Source organism: Hoplias malabaricus, chromosome 8 (genome assembly GCF_029633855.1).
Source record: "Hoplias malabaricus isolate fHopMal1 chromosome 8, fHopMal1.hap1, whole genome shotgun sequence".
Taxonomy (NCBI): domain Eukaryota; kingdom Metazoa; phylum Chordata; class Actinopteri; order Characiformes; family Erythrinidae; genus Hoplias; species Hoplias malabaricus.
Window position 1 is genome coordinate 21,802,269 of NC_089807.1, and position 20,847 is coordinate 21,823,115.

General features: G+C 50.7%; 16 non-coding genes across 16 annotated transcripts; all 16 read right to left on the reverse strand.

Moving 5' to 3' along the window:
• Nucleotides 1-47: 47 nt before the first annotated feature.
• On the reverse strand, nucleotides 48-134 carry trnay-gua (transfer RNA tyrosine (anticodon GUA)). The gene is given in 2 exon segments: nucleotides 48-83; nucleotides 98-134. It is a non-coding gene; the product is annotated as a tRNA-Tyr (tRNA).
• A 1,277-nt stretch (nucleotides 135-1,411) lies between these two features.
• trnay-gua (transfer RNA tyrosine (anticodon GUA)) lies at nucleotides 1,412-1,498 on the reverse strand. The gene is given in 2 exon segments: nucleotides 1,412-1,447; nucleotides 1,462-1,498. It is a non-coding gene; the product is annotated as a tRNA-Tyr (tRNA).
• A 1,277-nt stretch (nucleotides 1,499-2,775) lies between these two features.
• On the reverse strand, nucleotides 2,776-2,862 carry trnay-gua (transfer RNA tyrosine (anticodon GUA)). Its single transcript is given in 2 exon segments — nucleotides 2,776-2,811; nucleotides 2,826-2,862. It is a non-coding gene; the product is annotated as a tRNA-Tyr (tRNA).
• A 1,276-nt stretch (nucleotides 2,863-4,138) lies between these two features.
• trnay-gua (transfer RNA tyrosine (anticodon GUA)) lies at nucleotides 4,139-4,225 on the reverse strand. The gene is given in 2 exon segments: nucleotides 4,139-4,174; nucleotides 4,189-4,225. It is a non-coding gene; the product is annotated as a tRNA-Tyr (tRNA).
• Nucleotides 4,226-6,866: 2,641 nt separating this feature from the next.
• On the reverse strand, nucleotides 6,867-6,953 carry trnay-gua (transfer RNA tyrosine (anticodon GUA)). The gene is given in 2 exon segments: nucleotides 6,867-6,902; nucleotides 6,917-6,953. It is a non-coding gene; the product is annotated as a tRNA-Tyr (tRNA).
• Nucleotides 6,954-7,548: 595 nt separating this feature from the next.
• trnay-gua (transfer RNA tyrosine (anticodon GUA)) lies at nucleotides 7,549-7,635 on the reverse strand. Its single transcript is given in 2 exon segments — nucleotides 7,549-7,584; nucleotides 7,599-7,635. It is a non-coding gene; the product is annotated as a tRNA-Tyr (tRNA).
• A 1,943-nt stretch (nucleotides 7,636-9,578) lies between these two features.
• On the reverse strand, nucleotides 9,579-9,665 carry trnay-gua (transfer RNA tyrosine (anticodon GUA)). The gene is given in 2 exon segments: nucleotides 9,579-9,614; nucleotides 9,629-9,665. It is a non-coding gene; the product is annotated as a tRNA-Tyr (tRNA).
• Nucleotides 9,666-10,260: 595 nt separating this feature from the next.
• Nucleotides 10,261-10,347, reverse strand: trnay-gua (transfer RNA tyrosine (anticodon GUA)). Its single transcript is given in 2 exon segments — nucleotides 10,261-10,296; nucleotides 10,311-10,347. It is a non-coding gene; the product is annotated as a tRNA-Tyr (tRNA).
• Nucleotides 10,348-10,930: 583 nt separating this feature from the next.
• trnay-gua (transfer RNA tyrosine (anticodon GUA)) lies at nucleotides 10,931-11,017 on the reverse strand. Its single transcript is given in 2 exon segments — nucleotides 10,931-10,966; nucleotides 10,981-11,017. It is a non-coding gene; the product is annotated as a tRNA-Tyr (tRNA).
• A 1,277-nt stretch (nucleotides 11,018-12,294) lies between these two features.
• On the reverse strand, nucleotides 12,295-12,381 carry trnay-gua (transfer RNA tyrosine (anticodon GUA)). The gene is given in 2 exon segments: nucleotides 12,295-12,330; nucleotides 12,345-12,381. It is a non-coding gene; the product is annotated as a tRNA-Tyr (tRNA).
• A 1,277-nt stretch (nucleotides 12,382-13,658) lies between these two features.
• trnay-gua (transfer RNA tyrosine (anticodon GUA)) lies at nucleotides 13,659-13,745 on the reverse strand. The gene is given in 2 exon segments: nucleotides 13,659-13,694; nucleotides 13,709-13,745. It is a non-coding gene; the product is annotated as a tRNA-Tyr (tRNA).
• Nucleotides 13,746-15,021: 1,276 nt separating this feature from the next.
• On the reverse strand, nucleotides 15,022-15,108 carry trnay-gua (transfer RNA tyrosine (anticodon GUA)). The gene is given in 2 exon segments: nucleotides 15,022-15,057; nucleotides 15,072-15,108. It is a non-coding gene; the product is annotated as a tRNA-Tyr (tRNA).
• A 2,641-nt stretch (nucleotides 15,109-17,749) lies between these two features.
• trnay-gua (transfer RNA tyrosine (anticodon GUA)) lies at nucleotides 17,750-17,836 on the reverse strand. Its single transcript is given in 2 exon segments — nucleotides 17,750-17,785; nucleotides 17,800-17,836. It is a non-coding gene; the product is annotated as a tRNA-Tyr (tRNA).
• Nucleotides 17,837-18,431: 595 nt separating this feature from the next.
• trnay-gua (transfer RNA tyrosine (anticodon GUA)) lies at nucleotides 18,432-18,518 on the reverse strand. The gene is given in 2 exon segments: nucleotides 18,432-18,467; nucleotides 18,482-18,518. It is a non-coding gene; the product is annotated as a tRNA-Tyr (tRNA).
• A 1,276-nt stretch (nucleotides 18,519-19,794) lies between these two features.
• trnay-gua (transfer RNA tyrosine (anticodon GUA)) lies at nucleotides 19,795-19,881 on the reverse strand. Its single transcript is given in 2 exon segments — nucleotides 19,795-19,830; nucleotides 19,845-19,881. It is a non-coding gene; the product is annotated as a tRNA-Tyr (tRNA).
• A 595-nt stretch (nucleotides 19,882-20,476) lies between these two features.
• On the reverse strand, nucleotides 20,477-20,563 carry trnay-gua (transfer RNA tyrosine (anticodon GUA)). The gene is given in 2 exon segments: nucleotides 20,477-20,512; nucleotides 20,527-20,563. It is a non-coding gene; the product is annotated as a tRNA-Tyr (tRNA).
• Between the last annotated feature and the right edge of the window lie 284 nt (nucleotides 20,564-20,847).

A 20,847-nucleotide genomic window follows, 5' to 3' on the forward strand; every position in this document is an offset into this window, starting at 1 on the left:
GCACCTGGCCATGATATCCCGCAGTGGCACGAGGGAAAAGAAAAGTCTCCTTCGAGCCGGATTTGAACCAGCGACCTAAGGATCGCCTTATTAACAACTACAGTCCTCCGCTCTACCAACTGAGCTATCAAAGGTGCTATGCTAAAGGGTTGGACTGAAATCTGACAAGTGCGTTTAGGACAGACTCTCATGCACTCCTATGATTGCAGAGCGAGTACATCCGGCAAAAGCCTAGCCCTAGCCCCTGAACTTAATCCTATCTCCTTCCTTTCAGACGTAGCTGAAAACGGTGGCCCTGGTGGTCTAGTGGCTAGGATTCGGCGCTCTCACCGCTGCGGCCGGGTTCGATTCCCGGTCAGGGAAGTGTGTGCTTTCTTGCACACCAAGTCCACTACAAGACTCTGGAAGGTCCCCCCCCCACCCACATGCTGGGCTGTGTAGGTTGAAGGAATGTAAAGCGTCCTCCTTCTGCTACTTCCTTTTTTGCCAAACTTCTAAACGACACGTTGCTGCCTCATTCACCACCTCCACACACCCACACCAGCGTGGCTTTATGTTTTCAAGTCTGCAAGTCTTTTAGGGAGGCAAGATAAAGTTTGAGAAATTTGAATGGAACAGTGTAAATGATCCGTCACTGCCTTCAGCATATTGCACTCTGGCATGCCAGTGCATCTGCAGGCAGGCACCTGGCCATGATATCCCGCAGTGGCACGAGGGAAAAGAAAAGTCTCCTTCGAGCCGGATTTGAATCAGCGACCTAAGGATCGCCTTATTAACAACTACAGTCCTCCGCTCTACCAACTGAGCTATCGAAGGTGCTATGCTAAAGGGTTGGACTGAAAACTGACAAGTGCATTTAGGACAGACTCTCATGCACTCCTATGATTGTAGAGCGAGTACATCCGGCAAAAGCCTAGCCCTAGCCCCTGAACTTAATCCTATCTCCTTCCTTTCAGACGTAGCTGAAAACGGTGGCCCTGGTGGTCTAGTGGCTAGGATTCGGCGCTCTCACCGCTGCGGCCGGGTTCGATTCCCGGTCAGGGAAGTGTGTGCTTTCTTGCACACCAAGTCCACTACAAGACTCTGGAAGGTCCCCCCCCCACCCACATGCTGGGCTGTGTAGGTTGAAGGAATGTAAAGCGTCCTCCTTCTGCTACTTCCTTTTTTGCCAAACTTCTAAACGACACGTTGCTGCCTCATTCACCACCTCCACACACCCACACCAGCGTGGCTTTATGTTTTCAAGTCTGCAAGTCTTTTAGGGAGGCAAGATAAAGTTTGAGAAATTTGAATGGAACAATGTAAATGATCCGTCACTGCCTTCAGCATATTGCACTCTGGCATGCCAGTGCATCTGCAGGAGGGCACCTGGCCATGATATCCCGCAGTGGCACGAGGGAAAAGAAAAGTCTCCTTCGAGCCGGATTTGAACCAGCGACCTAAGGATCGCCTTATTAACAACTACAGTCCTCCGCTCTACCAACTGAGCTATCAAAGGTGCTATGCTAAAGGGTTGGACTGAAATCTGACAAGTGCGTTTAGGACAGACTCTCATGCACTCCTATGATTGCAGAGCGAGTACATCCGGCAAAAGCCTAGCCCTAGCCCCTGAACTTAATCCTATCTCCTTCCTTTCAGACGTAGCTGAAAACGGTGGCCCTGGTGGTCTAGTGGCTAGGATTCGGCGCTCTCACCGCTGCGGCCGGGTTCGATTCCCGGTCAGGGAAGTGTGTGCTTTCTTGCACACCAAGTCCACTACAAGACTCTGGAAGGTCCCCCCCCCACCCAAATGCTGGGCTGTGTAGGTTGAAGGAATGTAAAGCGTCCTCCTTCTGCTACTTCCTTTTTTGCCAAACTTCTAAACGACACGTTGCTGCCTCATTCACCACCTCCACACACCCACACCAGCGTGGCTTTATGTTTTCAAGTCTGCAAGTCTTTTAGGGAGGCAAGATAAAGTTTGAGAAATTTGAATGGAACAGTGTAAATGATCCGTCACTGCCTTCAGCATATTGCACTCTGGCATGCCAGTGCATCTGCAGGCAGGCACCTGGCCATGATATCCCGCAGTGGCACGAGGGAAAAGAAAAGTCTCCTTCGAGCCGGATTTGAATCAGCGACCTAAGGATCGCCTTATTAACAACTACAGTCCTCCGCTCTACCAACTGAGCTATCGAAGGTGCTATGCTAAAGGGTTGGACTGAAAACTGACAAGTGCATTTAGGACAGACTCTCATGCACTCCTATGATTGTAGAGCGAGTACATCCGGCAAAAGCCTAGCCCTAGCCCCTGAACTTAATCCTATCTCCTTCCTTTCAGACGTAGCTGAAAACGGTGGCCCTGGTGGTCTAGTGGCTAGGATTCGGAGCTCTCACCGCTGCGGCCGGGTTCGATTCCCGGTCAGGGAAGTGTGTGCTTTCTTGCACACCAAGTCCACTACAAGACTCTGGAAGGTCCCCCCCCCACCCACATGCTGGGCTGTGTAGGTTGAAGGAATGTAAAGCGTCCTCCTTCTGCTACTTCCTTTTTTGCCAAACTTCTAAACGACACGTTGCTGCCTCATTCACCACCTCCACACACCCACACCAGCATGGCTTTATGTTTTCAAGTCTGCAAGTCTTTTAGGGAGGCAAGATAAAGTTTGAGAAATTTGAATGGAACAATGTAAATGATCCGTCACTGCCTTCAGCATATTGCACTCTGGCATGCCAGTGCATCTGCAGGCAGGCACCTGGCCATGATATCCCGCAGTGGCACGAGGGAAAAGAAAAGTCTCCTTCGAGCCGGATTTGAACCAGCGACCTAAGGATCGCCTTATTAACAACTACAGTCCTCCGCTCTACCAACTGAGCTATCAAAGGTGCTATGCTAAAGGGTTGGACTGAAAACTGACAAGTGCGTTTAGGACAGACTCTCATGCACTCCTATGATTGCAGAGCGAGTACATCCGGCAAAAGCCTAGCCCTAGCCCCTGAACTTAATCCTATCTCCTTCCTTTCAGACGTAGCTGAAAACGGTGGCCCTGGTGGTCTAGTGGCTAGGATTCGGCGCTCTCACCGCTGCGGCCGGGTTCGATTCCCGGTCAGGGAAGTGTGTGCTTTCTTGCACACCAAGTCCACTACAAGACTCTGGAAGGTCCCCCCCCACCCACATGCTGGGCTGTGTAGGTTGAAGGAATGTAAAGCGTCCTCCTTCTGCTACTTCCTTTTTTGCCAAACTTCTAAACGACACGTTGCTGCCTCATTCACCACCTCCACACACCCACACCAGCGTGGCTTTATGTTTTCAAGTCTGCAAGTCTTTTAGGGAGGCAAGATAAAGTTTGAGAAATTTGAATGGAACAGTGTAAATGATCCGTCACTGCCTTCAGCATATTGCACTCTGGCATGCCAGTGCATCTGCAGGCAGGCACCTGGCCATGATATCCCGCAGTGGCACGAGGGAAAAGAAAAGTCTCCTTCGAGCCGGATTTGAATCAGCGACCTAAGGATCGCCTTATTAACAACTACAGTCCTCCGCTCTACCAACTGAGCTATCGAAGGTGCTATGCTAAAGGGTTGGACTGAAAACTGACAAGTGCATTTAGGACAGACTCTCATGCACTCCTATGATTGTAGAGCGAGTACATCCGGCAAAAGCCTAGCCCTAGCCCCTGAACTTAATCCTATCTCCTTCCTTTCAGACGTAGCTGAAAACGGTGGCCCTGGTGGTCTAGTGGCTAGGATTCGGCGCTCTCACCGCTGCGGCCGGGTTCGATTCCCCGTCAGGGAAGTGTGTGCTTTCTTGCACACCAAGTCCACTACAAGACTCTGGAAGGTCCCCCCCCCACCCACATGCTGGGCTGTGTAGGTTGAAGGAATGTAAAGCGTCCTCCTTCTGCTACTTCCTTTTTTGCCAAACTTCTAAACGACACGTTGCTGCCTCATTCACCACCTCCACACACCCACACCAGCGTGGCTTTATGTTTTCAAGTCTGCAAGTCTTTTAGGGAGGCAAGATAAAGTTTGAGAAATTTGAATGGAACAATGTAAATGATCCGTCACTGCCTTCAGCATATTGCACTCTGGCATGCCAGTGCATCTGCAGGCAGGCACCTGGCCATGATATCCCGCAGTGGCACGAGGGAAAAGAAAAGTCTCCTTCGAGCCGGATTTGAACCAGCGACCTAAGGATCGCCTTATTAACAACTACAGTCCTCCGCTCTACCAACTGAGCTATCGAAGGTGCTATGCTAAAGGGTTGGACTGAAAACTGACAAGTGCGTTTAGGACAGACTCTCATGCACTCCTATGATTGCAGAGCGAGTACATCCGGCAAAAGCCTAGCCCTAGCCCCTGAACTTAATCCTATCTCCTTCCTTTCAGACGTAGCTGAAAACGGTGGCCCTGGTGGTCTAGTGGCTAGGATTCGGCGCTCTCACCGCTGCGGCCGGGTTCGATTCCTGGTCAGGGAAGTGTGTGCTTTCTTGCACACCAAGTCCACTACAAGACTCTGGAAGGTCCCCCCCCCACCCACATGCTGGGCTGTGTAGGTTGAAGGAATGTAAAGCGTCCTCCTTCTGCTACTTCCTTTTTTGCCAAATTTCTAAACGACACGTTGCTGCCTCATTCACCACCTCCACACACCCACACCAGCGTGGCTTTATGTTTTCAAGTCTGCAAGTCTTTTAGGGAGGCAAGATAAAGTTTGAGAAATTTGAATGGAACAATGTAAATGATCCGTCACTGCCTTCAGCATATTGCACTCTGGCATGCCAGTGCATCTGCAGGCAGGCACCTGGCCATGATATCCCGCAGTGGCACGAGGGAAAAGAAAAGTCTCCTTCGAGCCGGATTTGAACCAGCAACCTAAGGATCGCCTTATTAACAACTACAGTCCTCCGCTCTACCAACTGAGCTATCAAAGGTGCTATGCTAAAGGGTTGGACTGAAAACTGACAAGTGCATTTAGGACAGACTCTCATGCACTCCTATGATTGTAGAGCGAGTACATCCGGCAAAAGCCTAGCCCTAGCCCCTGAACTTAATCCTATCTCCTTCCTTTCAGACGTAGCTGAAAACGGTGGCCCTGGTGGTCTAGTGGCTAGGATTCGGCGCTCTCACCGCTGCGGCCGGGTTCGATTCCCGGTCAGGGAAGTGTGTGCTTTCTTGCACACCAAGTCCACTACAAGACTCTGGAAGGTCCCCCCCCCACCCACATGCTGGGCTGTGTAGGTTGAAGGAATGTAAAGCGTCCTCCTTCTGCTACTTCCTTTTTTGCCAAACTTCTAAACGACACGTTGCTGCCTCATTCACCACCTCCACACACCCACACCAGCGTGGCTTTATGTTTTCAAGTCTGCAAGTCTTTTAGGGAGGCAAGATAAAGTTTGAGAAATTTGAATGGAACAATGTAAATGATCCGTCACTGCCTTCAGCATATTGCACTCTGGCATGCCAGTGCATCTGGAGGCAGGCACCTGGCCATGATATCCCGCAGTGGCACGAGGGAAAAGAAAAGTCTCCATCGAGCCGGATTTGAACCAGCGACCTAAGGATCGCCTTATTAACAACTACAGTCCTCCGCTCTACCAACTGAGCTATCGAAGGTGCTATGCTAAAGGGTTGGACTGAAAACTGACAAGTGCGTTTAGGACAGACTCTCATGCACTCCTATGATTGCAGAGCGAGTACATCCGGCAAAAGCCTAGCCCTAGCCCCTGAACTTAATCCTATCTCCTTCCTTTCAGACGTAGCTGAAAACGGTGGCCCTGGTGGTCTAGTGGCTAGGATTCGGCGCTCTCACCGCTGCGGCCGGGTTCGATTCCTGGTCAGGGAAGTGTGTGCTTTCTTGCACACCAAGTCCACTACAAGACTCTGGAAGGTCCCCCCCCCACCCACATGCTGGGCTGTGTAGGTTGAAGGAATGTAAAGCGTCCTCCTTCTGCTACTTCCTTTTTTGCCAAATTTCTAAACGACACGTTGCTGCCTCATTCACCACCTCCACACACCCACACCAGCGTGGCTTTATGTTTTCAAGTCTGCAAGTCTTTTAGGGAGGCAAGATAAAGTTTGAGAAATTTGAATGGAACAATGTAAATGATCCGTCACTGCCTTCAGCATATTGCACTCTGGCATGCCAGTGCATCTGCAGGCAGGCACCTGGCCATGATATCCCGCAGTGGCACGAGGGAAAAGAAAAGTCTCCTTCGAGCCGGATTTGAACCAGCAACCTAAGGATCGCCTTATTAACAACTACAGTCCTCCGCTCTACCAACTGAGCTATCAAAGGTGCTAAGCTAAAAGGTTGGACTGAAAACTGACAAGTGCATTTAGGACAGACTCTCATGCACTCCTATGATTGTAGAGCGAGTACATCCGGCAAAAGCCTAGCCCTAGCCCCTGAACTTAATCCTATCTCCTTCCTTTCAGATGTAGCTGAAAACGGTGGCCCTGGTGGTCTAGTGGCTAGGATTCGGCGCTCTCACCGCTGCGGCCGGGTTCGATTCCCGGTCAGGGAAGTGTGTGCTTTCTTGCACACCAAGTCCACTACAAGACTCTGGAAGGTCCCCCCCCCACCCACATGCTGGGCTGTGTAGGTTGAAGGAATGTAAAGCGTCCTCCTTCTGCTACTTCCTTTTTTGCCAAACTTCTAAACGACACGTTGCTGCCTCATTCACCACCTCCACACACCCACACCAGCGTGGCTTTATGTTTTCAAGTCTGCAAGTCTTTTAGGGAGGCAAGATAAAGTTTGAGAAATTTGAATGGAACAATGTAAATGATCCGTCACTGCCTTCAGCATATTGCACTCTGGCATGCCAGTGCATCTGCAGGCAGGCACCTGGCCATGATATCCCGCAGTGGCACGAGGGAAAAGAAAAGTCTCCTTCGAGCCGGATTTGAACCAGCGACCTAAGGATCACCTTATTAACAACTACAGTCCTCCGCTCTACCAACTGAGCTATCAAAGGTGCTATGCTAAAGGGTTGGACTGAAATCTGACAAGTGCGTTTAGGACAGACTCTCATGCACTCCTATGATTGCAGAGCGAGTACATCCGGCAAAAGCCTAGCCCTAGCCCCTGAACTTAATCCTATCTCCTTCCTTTCAGACGTAGCTGAAAACGGTGGCCCTGGTGGTCTAGTGGCTAGGATTCGGCGCTCTCACCGCTGCGGCCGGGTTCGATTCCCGGTCAGGGAAGTGTGTGCTTTCTTGCACACCAAGTCCACTACAAGACTCTGGAAGGTCCCCCCCCCACCCACATGCTGGGCTGTGTAGGTTGAAGGAATGTAAAGCGTCCTCCTTCTGCTACTTCCTTTTTTGCCAAACTTCTAAACGACACGTTGCTGCCTCATTCACCACCTCCACACACCCACACCAGCGTGGCTTTATGTTTTCAAGTCTGCAAGTCTTTTAGGGAGGCAAGATAAAGTTTGAGAAATTTGAATGGAACAATGTAAATGATCCGTCACTGCCTTCAGCATATTGCACTCTGGCATGCCAGTGCATCTGGAGGCAGGCACCTGGCCATGATATCCCGCAGTGGCACGAGGGAAAAGAAAGGTCTCCTTCGAGCCGGATTTGAACCAGCGACCTAAGGATCGCCTTATTAACAACTACAGTCCTCCGCTCTACCAACTGAGCTATCGAAGGTGCTATGCTAAAGGGTTGGACTGAAAACTGACAAGTGCGTTTAGGACAGACTCTCATGCACTCCTATGATTGCAGAGCGAGTACATCCGGCAAAAGCCTAGCCCTAGCCCCTGAACTTAATCCTATCTCCTTCCTTTCAGACGTAGCTGAAAACGGTGGCCCTGGTGGTCTAGTGGCTAGGATTCGGCGCTCTCACCGCTGCGGCGGGTTCGATTCCTGGTCAGGGAAGTGTGTGCTTTCTTGCACACCAAGTCCACTACAAGACTCTGGAAGGTCCCCCCCCCACCCACATGCTGGGCTGTGTAGGTTGAAGGAATGTAAAGCGTCCTCCTTCTGCTACTTCCTTTTTTGCCAAATTTCTAAACGACACGTTGCTGCCTCATTCACCACCTCCACACACCCACACCAGCGTGGCTTTATGTTTTCAAGTCTGCAAGTCTTTTAGGGAGGCAAGATAAAGTTTGAGAAATTTGAATGGAACAATGTAAATGATCCGTCACTGCCTTCAGCATATTGCACTCTGGCATGCCAGTGCATCTGCAGGCAGGCACCTGGCCATGATATCCCGCAGTGGCACGAGGGAAAAGAAAAGTCTCCTTCGAGCCGGATTTGAACCAGCGACCTAAGGATCACCTTATTAACAACTACAGTCCTCCGCTCTACCAACTAAGCTATCAAAAGTGCTATGCTAAAGGGTTGGACTGAAATCTGACAAGTGCGTTTAGGACAGACTCTCATGCACTCCTATGATTGCAGAGCGAGTACATCCGGCAAAAGCCTAGCCCTAGCCCCTGAACTTAATCCTATCTCCTTCCTTTCAGACGTAGCTGAAAACGGTGGCCCTGGTGGTCTAGTGGCTAGGATTCGGCGCTCTCACCGCTGCGGCCGGGTTCGATTCCCGGTCAGGGAAGTGTGTGCTTTCTTGCACACCAAGTCCACTACAAGACTCTGGAAAGTCCCCCCCCCACCCACATGCTGGGCTGTGTAGGTTGAAGGAATGTAAAGCGTCCTCCTTCTGCTACTTCCTTTTTTGCCAAACTTCTAAACGACACGTTGCTGCCTCATTCACCACCTCCACACACCCACACCAGCGTGGCTTTATGTTTTCAAGTCTGCAAGTCTTTTAGGGAGGCAAGATAAAGTTTGAGAAATTTGAATGGAACAGTGTAAATGATCCGTCACTGCCTTCAGCATATTGCACTCTGGCATGCCAGTGCATCTGCAGGCAGGCACCTGGCCATGATATCCCGCAGTGGCACGAGGGAAAGAAAAGTCTCCTTCGAGCCGGATTTGAATCAGCGACCTAAGGATCGCCTTATTAACAACTACAGTCCTCCGCTCTACCAACTGAGCTATCGAAGGTGCTATGCTAAAGGGTTGGACTGAAAACTGACAAGTGCATTTAGGACAGACTCTCATGCACTCCTATGATTGTAGAGCGAGTACATCCGGCAAAAGCCTAGCCCTAGCCCCTGAACTTAATGCTATCTCCTTCCTTTCAGACGTAGCTGAAAACGGTGGCCCTGGTGGTCTAGTGGCTAGGATTCGGCGCTCTCACCGCTGCGGCCGGGTTCGATTCCCGGTCAGGGAAGTGTGTGCTTTCTTGCACACCAAGTCCACTACAAGACTCTGGAAGGTCCCCCCCCCACCCACATGCTGTGTAGGTTGAAGGAATGTAAAGCGTCCTCCTTCTGCTACTTCCTTTTTTGCCAAACTTCTAAACGACACGTTGCTGCCTCATTCACCACCTCCACACACCCACACCAGCGTGGCTTTATGTTTTCAAGTCTGCAAGTCTTTTAGGGAGGCAAGATAAAGTTTGAATGGAACAATGTAAATGATCCGTCACTGCCTTCAGCATATTGCACTCTGGCATGCCAGTGCATCTGCAGGCAGGCACCTGGCCATGATATCCCGCAGTGGCACGAGGGAAAAGAAAAGTCTCCTTCGAGCCGGATTTGAACCAGCGACCTAAGGATCGCCTTAATAACAACTACAGTCCTCCGCTCTACCAACTGAGCTATCGAAGGTGCTATGCTAAAGGGTTGGACTGAAAACTGACAAGTGCGTTTAGGACAGACTCTCATGCACTCCTATGATTGCAGAGCGAGTACATCCGGCAAAAGCCTAGCCCTAGCCCCTGAACTTAATCCTATCTCCTTCCTTTCAGACGTAGCTGAAAACGGTGGCCCTGGTGGTCTAGTGGCTAGGATTCGGCGCTCTCACCGCTGCGGCCGGGTTCGATTCCCGGTCAGGGAAGTGTGTGCTTTCTTGCACACCAAGTCCACTACAAGACTCTGGAAGGTCCCCCCCCCACCCACATGCTGGGCTGTGTAGGTTGAAGGAATGTAAAGCGTCCTCCTTCTGCTACTTCCTTTTTTGCCAAACTTCTAAACGACACGTTGCTGCCTCATTCACCACCTCCACACACCCACACCAGCGTGGCTTTATGTTTTCAAGTCTGCAAGTCTTTTAGGGAGGCAAGATAAAGTTTGAGAAATTTGAATGGAACAATGTAAATGATCCGTCACTGCCTTCAGCATATTGCACTCTGGCATGCCAGTGCATCTGCAGGCAGGCACCTGGCCATGATATCCCGCAGTGGCACGAGGGAAAAGAAAAGTCTCCTTCGAGCCGGATTTGAACCAGCGACCTAAGGATCGCCTTACTAACAACTACAGTCCTCCGCTCTACCAACTGAGCTATCAAAGGTGCTATGCTAAAGGGTTGGACTGAAAACTGACAAGTGCATTTAGGACAGACTCTCATGCACTCCTATGATTGTAGAGCGAGTACATCCGGCAAAAGCCTAGCCCTAGCCCCTGAACTTAATCCTATCTCCTTCCTTTCAGACGTAGCTGAAAACGGTGGCCCTGGTGGTCTAGTGGCTAGGATTCGGCGCTCTCACCGCTGCGGCCGGGTTCGATTCCCGGTCAGGGAAGTGTGTGCTTTCTTGCACACCAATTCCACTACAAGACTCTGGAAGGTCCCCCCACCACCCACATGCTGGGCTGTGTAGGTTGAAGGAATGTAAAGCGTCCTCCTTCTGCTACTTCCTTTTTTGCCAAACTTCTAAACGACACGTTGCTGCCTCATTCACCACCTTTATGTTTGGCTTTATGTTTTCAAGTCTGCAAGTCTTTTAGGGAGGCAAGATAAAGTTTGAGAAATTTGAATGGAACAATGTAAATGATCCGTCACTGCCTTCAGCATATTGCACTCTGGCATGCCAGTGCATCTGCAGGCAGGCACCTGGCCATGATATCCCGCAGTGGCACGAGGGAAAAGAAAAGTCTCCTTCGAGCCGGATTTGAACCAGCGACCTAAGGATCGCCTTATTAACAACTACAGTCCTCCGCTCTACCAACTGAGCTATCAAAGGTGCTATGCTAAAGGGTTGGACTGAAAACTGACAAGTGCGTTTAGGACAGACTCTCATGCACTCCTATGATTGCAGAGCGAGTACATCCGGCAAAAGCCTAGCCCTAGCCCCTGAACTTAATCCTATCTCCTTCCTTTCAGACGTAGCTGAAAACGGTGGCCCTGGTGGTCTAGTGGCTAGGATTTGGCGCTCTCACCGCTGCGGCCGGGTTCGATTCCCGGTCAGGGAAGTGTGTGCTTTCTTGCACACCAAGTCCACTACAAGACTCTGGAAGGTCCCCCCCCCACCCACATGCTGGGCTGTGTAGGTTGAAGGAATGTAAAGCGTCCTCCTTCTGCTACTTCCTTTTTTGCCAAACTTCTAAACGACACGTTGCTGCCTCATTCACCACCTCCACACACCCACACCAGCGTGGCTTTATGTTTTCAAGTCTGCAAGTCTTTTAGGGAGGCAAGATAAAGTTTGAGAAATTTGAATGGAACAGTGTAAATGATCCGTCACTGCCTTCAGCATATTGCACTCTGGCATGCCAGTGCATCTGCAGGCAGGCACCTGGCCATGATATCCCGCAGTGGCACGAGGGAAAAGAAAAGTCTCCTTCGAGCCGGATTTGAATCAGCGACCTAAGGATCGCCTTATTAACAACTACAGTCCTCCGCTCTACCAACTGAGCTATCGAAGGTGCTATGCTAAAGGGTTGGACTGAAAACTGACAAGTGCATTTAGGACAGACTCTCATGCACTCCTATGATTGTAGAGCGAGTACATTCGGCAAAAGCCTAGCCCTAGCCCCTGAACTTAATCCTATCTCCTTCCTTTCAGACGTAGCTGAAAACGGTGGCCCTGGTGGTCTAGTGGCTAGGATTCGGCGCTCTCACCGCTGCGGCCGGGTTCGATTCCCGGTCAGGGAAGTGTGTGCTTTCTTGCACACCAAGTCCACTACAAGACTCTGGAAGGTCCCCCCCCCACCCACATGCTGGGCTGTGTAGGTTGAAGGAATGTAAAGCGTCCTCCTTCTGCTACTTCCTTTTTTGCCAAACTTCTAAACGACACGTTGCTGCCTCATTCACCACCTCCACACACCCACACCAGCGTGGCTTTATGTTTTCAAGTCTGCAAGTCTTTTAGGGAGGCAAGATAAAGTTTGAGAAATTTGAATGGAACAATGTAAATGATCCGTCACTGCCTTCAGCATATTGCACTCTGGCATGCCAGTGCATCTGCAGGAGGGCACCTGGCCATGATATCCCGCAGTGGCACGAGGGAAAAGAAAAGTCTCCTTCGAGCCGGATTTGAACCAGCGACCTAAGGATCGCCTTATTAACAACTACAGTCCTCCGCTCTACCAACTGAGCTATCAAAGGTGCTATGCTAAAGGGTTGGACTGAAATCTGACAAGTGCGTTTAGGACAGACTCTCATGCACTCCTATGATTGCAGAGCGAGTACATCCGGCAAAAGCCTAGCCCTAGCCCCTGAACTTAATCCTATCTCCTTCCTTTCAGACGTAGCTGAAAACGGTGGCCCTGGTGGTCTAGTGGCTAGGATTCGGCGCTCTCACCGCTGCGGCCGGGTTCGATTCCCGGTCAGGGAAGTGTGTGCTTTCTTGCACACCAAGTCCACTACAAGACTCTGGAAGGTCCCCCCCCCACCCAAATGCTGGGCTGTGTAGGTTGAAGGAATGTAAAGCGTCCTCCTTCTGCTACTTCCTTTTTTGCCAAACTTCTAAACGACACGTTGCTGCCTCATTCACCACCTCCACACACCCACACCAGCGTGGCTTTATGTTTTCAAGTCTGCAAGTCTTTTAGGGAGGCAAGATAAAGTTTGAGAAATTTGAATGGAACAGTGTAAATGATCCGTCACTGCCTTCAGCATATTGCACTCTGGCATGCCAGTGCATCTGCAGGCAGGCACCTGGCCATGATATCCCGCAGTGGCACGAGGGAAAAGAAAAGTCTCCTTCGAGCCGGATTTGAATCAGCGACCTAAGGATCGCCTTATTAACAACTACAGTCCTCCGCTCTACCAACTGAGCTATCGAAGGTGCTATGCTAAAGGGTTGGACTGAAAACTGACAAGTGCATTTAGGACAGACTCTCATGCACTCCTATGATTGTAGAGCGAGTACATCCGGCAAAAGCCTAGCCCTAGCCCCTGAACTTAATCCTATCTCCTTCCTTTCAGACGTAGCTGAAAACGGTGGCCCTGGTGGTCTAGTGGCTAGGATTCGGAGCTCTCACCGCTGCGGCCGGGTTCGATTCCCGGTCAGGGAAGTGTGTGCTTTCTTGCACACCAAGTCCACTACAAGACTCTGGAAGGTCCCCCCCCCACCCACATGCTGGGCTGTGTAGGTTGAAGGAATGTAAAGCGTCCTCCTTCTGCTACTTCCTTTTTTGCCAAACTTCTAAACGACACGTTGCTGCCTCATTCACCACCTCCACACACCCACACCAGCATGGCTTTATGTTTTCAAGTCTGCAAGTCTTTTAGGGAGGCAAGATAAAGTTTGAGAAATTTGAATGGAACAATGTAAATGATCCGTCACTGCCTTCAGCATATTGCACTCTGGCATGCCAGTGCATCTGCAGGCAGGCACCTGGCCATGATATCCCGCAGTGGCACGAGGGAAAAGAAAAGTCTCCTTCGAGCCGGATTTGAACCAGCGACCTAAGGATCGCCTTATTAACAACTACAGTCCTCCGCTCTACCAACTGAGCTATCAAAGGTGCTATGCTAAAGGGTTGGACTGAAAACTGACAAGTGCGTTTAGGACAGACTCTCATGCACTCCTATGATTGCAGAGCGAGTACATCCGGCAAAAGCCTAGCCCTAGCCCCTGAACTTAATCCTATCTCCTTCCTTTCAGACGTAGCTGAAAACGGTGGCCCTGGTGGTCTAGTGGCTAGGATTCGGCGCTCTCACCGCTGCGGCCGGGTTCGATTCCCGGTCAGGGAAGTGTGTGCTTTCTTGCACACCAAGTCCACTACAAGACTCTGGAAGGTCCCCCCCCACCCACATGCTGGGCTGTGTAGGTTGAAGGAATGTAAAGCGTCCTCCTTCTGCTACTTCCTTTTTTGCCAAACTTCTAAACGACACGTTGCTGCCTCATTCACCACCTCCACACACCCACACCAGCGTGGCTTTATGTTTTCAAGTCTGCAAGTCTTTTAGGGAGGCAAGATAAAGTTTGAGAAATTTGAATGGAACAGTGTAAATGATCCGTCACTGCCTTCAGCATATTGCACTCTGGCATGCCAGTGCATCTGCAGGCAGGCACCTGGCCATGATATCCCGCAGTGGCACGAGGGAAAAGAAAAGTCTCCTTCGAGCCGGATTTGAATCAGCGACCTAAGGATCGCCTTATTAACAACTACAGTCCTCCGCTCTACCAACTGAGCTATCGAAGGTGCTATGCTAAAGGGTTGGACTGAAAACTGACAAGTGCATTTAGGACAGACTCTCATGCACTCCTATGATTGTAGAGCGAGTACATCCGGCAAAAGCCTAGCCCTAGCCCCTGAACTTAATCCTATCTCCTTCCTTTCAGACGTAGCTGAAAACGGTGGCCCTGGTGGTCTAGTGGCTAGGATTCGGCGCTCTCACCGCTGCGGCCGGGTTCGATTCCCCGTCAGGGAAGTGTGTGCTTTCTTGCACACCAAGTCCACTACAAGACTCTGGAAGGTCCCCCCCCCACCCACATGCTGGGCTGTGTAGGTTGAAGGAATGTAAAGCGTCCTCCTTCTGCTACTTCCTTTTTTGCCAAACTTCTAAACGACACGTTGCTGCCTCATTCACCACCTCCACACACCCACACCAGCGTGGCTTTATGTTTTCAAGTCTGCAAGTCTTTTAGGGAGGCAAGATAAAGTTTGAGAAATTTGAATGGAACAATGTAAATGATCCGTCACTGCCTTCAGCATATTGCACTCTGGCATGCCAGTGCATCTGCAGGCAGGCACCTGGCCATGATATCCCGCAGTGGCACGAGGGAAAAGAAAAGTCTCCTTCGAGCCGGATTTGAACCAGCGACCTAAGGATCGCCTTATTAACAACTACAGTCCTCCGCTCTACCAACTGAGCTATCGAAGGTGCTATGCTAAAGGGTTGGACTGAAAACTGACAAGTGCGTTTAGGACAGACTCTCATGCACTCCTATGATTGCAGAGCGAGTACATCCGGCAAAAGCCTAGCCCTAGCCCCTGAACTTAATCCTATCTCCTTCCTTTCAGACGTAGCTGAAAACGGTGGCCCTGGTGGTCTAGTGGCTAGGATTCGGCGCTCTCACCGCTGCGGCCGGGTTCGATTCCTGGTCAGGGAAGTGTGTGCTTTCTTGCACACCAAGTCCACTACAAGACTCTGGAAGGTCCCCCCCCCACCCACATGCTGGGCTGTGTAGGTTGAAGGAATGTAAAGCGTCCTCCTTCTGCTACTTCCTTTTTTGCCAAATTTCTAAACGACACGTTGCTGCCTCATTCACCACCTCCACACACCCACACCAGCGTGGCTTTATGTTTTCAAGTCTGCAAGTCTTTTAGGGAGGCAAGATAAAGTTTGAGAAATTTGAATGGAACAATGTAAATGATCCGTCACTGCCTTCAGCATATTGCACTCTGGCATGCCAGTGCATCTGCAGGCAGGCACCTGGCCATGATATCCCGCAGTGGCACGAGGGAAAAGAAAAGTCTCCTTCGAGCCGGATTTGAACCAGCAACCTAAGGATCGCCTTATTAACAACTACAGTCCTCCGCTCTACCAACTGAGCTATCAAAGGTGCTATGCTAAAGGGTTGGACTGAAAACTGACAAGTGCATTTAGGACAGACTCTCATGCACTCCTATGATTGTAGAGCGAGTACATCCGGCAAAAGCCTAGCCCTAGCCCCTGAACTTAATCCTATCTCCTTCCTTTCAGACGTAGCTGAAAACGGTGGCCCTGGTGGTCTAGTGGCTAGGATTCGGCGCTCTCACCGCTGCGGCCGGGTTCGATTCCCGGTCAGGGAAGTGTGTGCTTTCTTGCACACCAAGTCCACTACAAGACTCTGGAAGGTCCCCCCCCCACCCACATGCTGGGCTGTGTAGGTTGAAGGAATGTAAAGCGTCCTCCTTCTGCTACTTCCTTTTTTGCCAAACTTCTAAACGACACGTTGCTGCCTCATTCACCACCTCCACACACCCACACCAGCGTGGCTTTATGTTTTCAAGTCTGCAAGTCTTTTAGGGAGGCAAGATAAAGTTTGAGAAATTTGAATGGAACAATGTAAATGATCCGTCACTGCCTTCAGCATATTGCACTCTGGCATGCCAGTGCATCTGGAGGCAGGCACCTGGCCATGATATCCCGCAGTGGCACGAGGGAAAAGAAAAGTCTCCATCGAGCCGGATTTGAACCAGCGACCTAAGGATCGCCTTATTAACAACTACAGTCCTCCGCTCTACCAACTGAGCTATCGAAGGTGCTATGCTAAAGGGTTGGACTGAAAACTGACAAGTGCGTTTAGGACAGACTCTCATGCACTCCTATGATTGCAGAGCGAGTACATCCGGCAAAAGCCTAGCCCTAGCCCCTGAACTTAATCCTATCTCCTTCCTTTCAGACGTAGCTGAAAACGGTGGCCCTGGTGGTCTAGTGGCTAGGATTCGGCGCTCTCACCGCTGCGGCCGGGTTCGATTCCTGGTCAGGGAAGTGTGTGCTTTCTTGCACACCAAGTCCACTACAAGACTCTGGAAGGTCCCCCCCCCACCCACATGCTGGGCTGTGTAGGTTGAAGGAATGTAAAGCGTCCTCCTTCTGCTACTTCCTTTTTTGCCAAATTTCTAAACGACACGTTGCTGCCTCATTCACCACCTCCACACACCCACACCAGCGTGGCTTTATGTTTTCAAGTCTGCAAGTCTTTTAGGGAGGCAAGATAAAGTTTGAGAAATTTGAATGGAACAATGTAAATGATCCGTCACTGCCTTCAGCATATTGCACTCTGGCATGCCAGTGCATCTGCAGGCAGGCACCTGGCCATGATATCCCGCAGTGGCACGAGGGAAAAGAAAAGTCTCCTTCGAGCCGGATTTGAACCAGCAACCTAAGGATCGCCTTATTAACAACTACAGTCCTCCGCTCTACCAACTGAGCTATCAAAGGTGCTAAGCTAAAAGGTTGGACTGAAAACTGACAAGTGCATTTAGGACAGACTCTCATGCACTCCTATGATTGTAGAGCGAGTACATCCGGCAAAAGCCTAGCCCTAGCCCCTGAACTTAATCCTATCTCCTTCCTTTCAGATGTAGCTGAAAACGGTGGCCCTGGTGGTCTAGTGGCTAGGATTCGGCGCTCTCACCGCTGCGGCCGGGTTCGATTCCCGGTCAGGGAAGTGTGTGCTTTCTTGCACACCAAGTCCACTACAAGACTCTGGAAGGTCCCCCCCCCACCCACATGCTGGGCTGTGTAGGTTGAAGGAATGTAAAGCGTCCTCCTTCTGCTACTTCCTTTTTTGCCAAACTTCTAAACGACACGTTGCTGCCTCATTCACCACCTCCACACACCCACACCAGCGTGGCTTTATGTTTTCAAGTCTGCAAGTCTTTTAGGGAGGCAAGATAAAGTTTGAGAAATTTGAATGGAACAATGTAAATGATCCGTCACTGCCTTCAGCATATTGCACTCTGGCATGCCAGTGCATCTGCAGGCAGGCACCTGGCCATGATATCCCGCAGTGGCACGAGGGAAAAGAAAAATCTCCTTCGAGCCGGATTTGAACCAGCGACCTAAGGATCACCTTATTAACAACTACAGTCCTCCGCTCTACCAACTGAGCTATCAAAGGTGCTATGCTAAAGGGTTGGACTGAAATCTGACAAGTGCGTTTAGGACAGACTCTCATGCACTCCTATGATTGCAGAGCGAGTACATCCGGCAAAAGCCTAGCCCTAGCCCCTGAACTTAATCCTATCTCCTTCCTTTCAGACGTAGCTGAAAACGGTGGCCCTGGTGGTCTAGTGGCTAGGATTCGGCGCTCTCACCGCTGCGGCCGGGTTCGATTCCCGGTCAGGGAAGTGTGTGCTTTCTTGCACACCAAGTCCACTACAAGACTCTGGAAGGTCCCCCCCCCACCCACATGCTGGGCTGTGTAGGTTGAAGGAATGTAAAGCGTCCTCCTTCTGCTACTTCCTTTTTTGCCAAACTTCTAAACGACACGTTGCTGCCTCATTCACCACCTCCACACACCCACACCAGCGTGGCTTTATGTTTTCAAGTCTGCAAGTCTTTTAGGGAGGCAAGATAAAGTTTGAGAAATTTGAATGGAACAATGTAAATGATCCGTCACTGCCTTCAGCATATTGCACTCTGGCATGCCAGTGCATCTGGAGGCAGGCACCTGGCCATGATATCCCGCAGTGGCACGAGGGAAAAGAAAGGTCTCCTTCGAGCCGGATTTGAACCAGCGACCTAAGGATCGCCTTATTAACAACTACAGTCCTCCGCTCTACCAACTGAGCTATCGAAGGTGCTATGCTAAAGGGTTGGACTGAAAACTGACAAGTGCGTTTAGGACAGACTCTCATGCACTCCTATGATTGCAGAGCGAGTACATCCGGCAAAAGCCTAGCCCTAGCCCCTGAACTTAATCCTATCTCCTTCCTTTCAGACGTAGCTGAAAACGGTGGCCCTGGTGGTCTAGTGGCTAGGATTCGGCGCTCTCACCGCTGCGGCGGGTTCGATTCCTGGTCAGGGAAGTGTGTGCTTTCTTGCACACCAAGTCCACTACAAGACTCTGGAAGGTCCCCCCCCCACCCACATGCTGGGCTGTGTAGGTTGAAGGAATGTAAAGCGTCCTCCTTCTGCTACTTCCTTTTTTGCCAAATTTCTAAACGACACGTTGCTGCCTCATTCACCACCTCCACACACCCACACCAGCGTGGCTTTATGTTTTCAAGTCTGCAAGTCTTTTAGGGAGGCAAGATAAAGTTTGAGAAATTTGAATGGAACAATGTAAATGATCCGTCACTGCCTTCAGCATATTGCACTCTGGCATGCCAGTGCATCTGCAGGCAGGCACCTGGCCATGATATCCCGCAGTGGCACGAGGGAAAAGAAAAGTCTCCTTCGAGCCGGATTTGAACCAGCAACCTAAGGATCGCCTTATTAACAACTACAGTCCTCCGCTCTACCAACTGAGCTATCAAAGGTGCTATGCTAAAGGGTTGGACTGAAAACTGACAAGTGCATTTAGGACAGACTCTCATGCACTCCTATGATTGTAGAGCGAGTACATCCGGCAAAAGCCTAGCCCTAGCCCCTGAACTTAATCCTATCTCCTTCCTTTCAGACGTAGCTGAAAACGGTGGCCCTGGTGGTCTAGTGGCTAGGATTCGGCGCTCTCACCGCTGCGGCCGGGTTCGATTCCCGGTCAGGGAAGTGTGTGCTTTCTTGCACACCAAGTCCACTACAAGACTCTGGAAGGTCCCCCCCCCACCCACATGCTGGGCTGTGTAGGTTGAAGGAATGTAAAGCGTCCTCCTTCTGCTACTTCCTTTTTTGCCAAACTTCTAAACGACACGTTGCTGCCTCATTCACCACCTCCACACACCCACACCAGCGTGGCTTTATGTTTTCAAGTCTGCAAGTCTTTTAGGGAGGCAAGATAAAGTTTGAGAAATTTGAATGGAACAATGTAAATGATCCGTCACTGCCTTCAGCATATTGCACTCTGGCATGCCAGTGCATCTGCAGGCAGGCACCTGGCCATGATATCCCGCAGTGGCACGAGGGAAAAGAAAAGTCTCCTTCGAGCCGGATTTGAACCAGCGACCTAAGGATCGCCTTATTAACAACTACAGTCCTCCGCTCTACCAACTGAGCTATCAAAGGTGCTATGCTAAAGGGTTGGACTGAAATCTGACAAGTGCGTTTAGGACAGACTCTCATGCACTCCTATGATTGCAGAGCGAGTACATCCGGCAAAAGCCTAGCCCTAGCCCCTGAACTTAATCCTATCTCCTTCCTTTCAGACGTAGCTGAAAACGGTGGCCCTGGTGGTCTAGTGGCTAGGATTCGGCGCTCTCACCGCTGCGGCCGGGTTCGATTCCCGGTCAGGGAAGTGTGTGCTTTCTTGCACACCAAGTCCACTACAAGACTCTGGAAGGTCCCCCCCCCACCCACATGCTGGGCTGTGTAGGTTGAAGGAATGTAAAGCGTCCTCCTTCTGCTACTTCCTTTTTTGCCAAACTTCTAAACGACACGTTGCTGCCTCATTCACCACCTCCACACACCCACACCAGCGTGGCTTTATGTTTTCAAGTCTGCAAGTCTTTTAGGGAGGCAAGATAAAGTTTGAGAAATTTGAATGGAACAATGTAAATGATCCGTCACTGCCTTCAGCATATTGCACTCTGGCATGCCAGTGCATCTGGAGGCAGGCACCTGACCATGATATCCCGCAGTGGCACGAGGGAAAAGAAAGGTCTCCTTCGAGCCGGATTTGAACCAGCGACCTAAGGATCGCCTTTTTAACAACTACAGTCCTCCGCTCTACCAACTGAGCTATCGAAGGTGCTATGCTAAAGGGTTGGACTGAAAACTGACAAGTGCGTTTAGGACAGACTCTCATGCACTCCTATGATTGCAGAGCGAGTACATCCGGCAAAAGCCTAGCCCTAGCCCCTGAACTTAATCCTATCTCCTTCCTTTCAGACGTAGCTGAAAACGGTGGCCCTGGTGGTCTAGTGGCTAGGATTCGGCGCTCTCACCGCTGCGGCGGGTTCGATTCCTGGTCAGGGAAGTGTGTGCTTTCTTGCACACCAAGTCCACTACAAGACTCTGGAAGGTCCCCCCCCC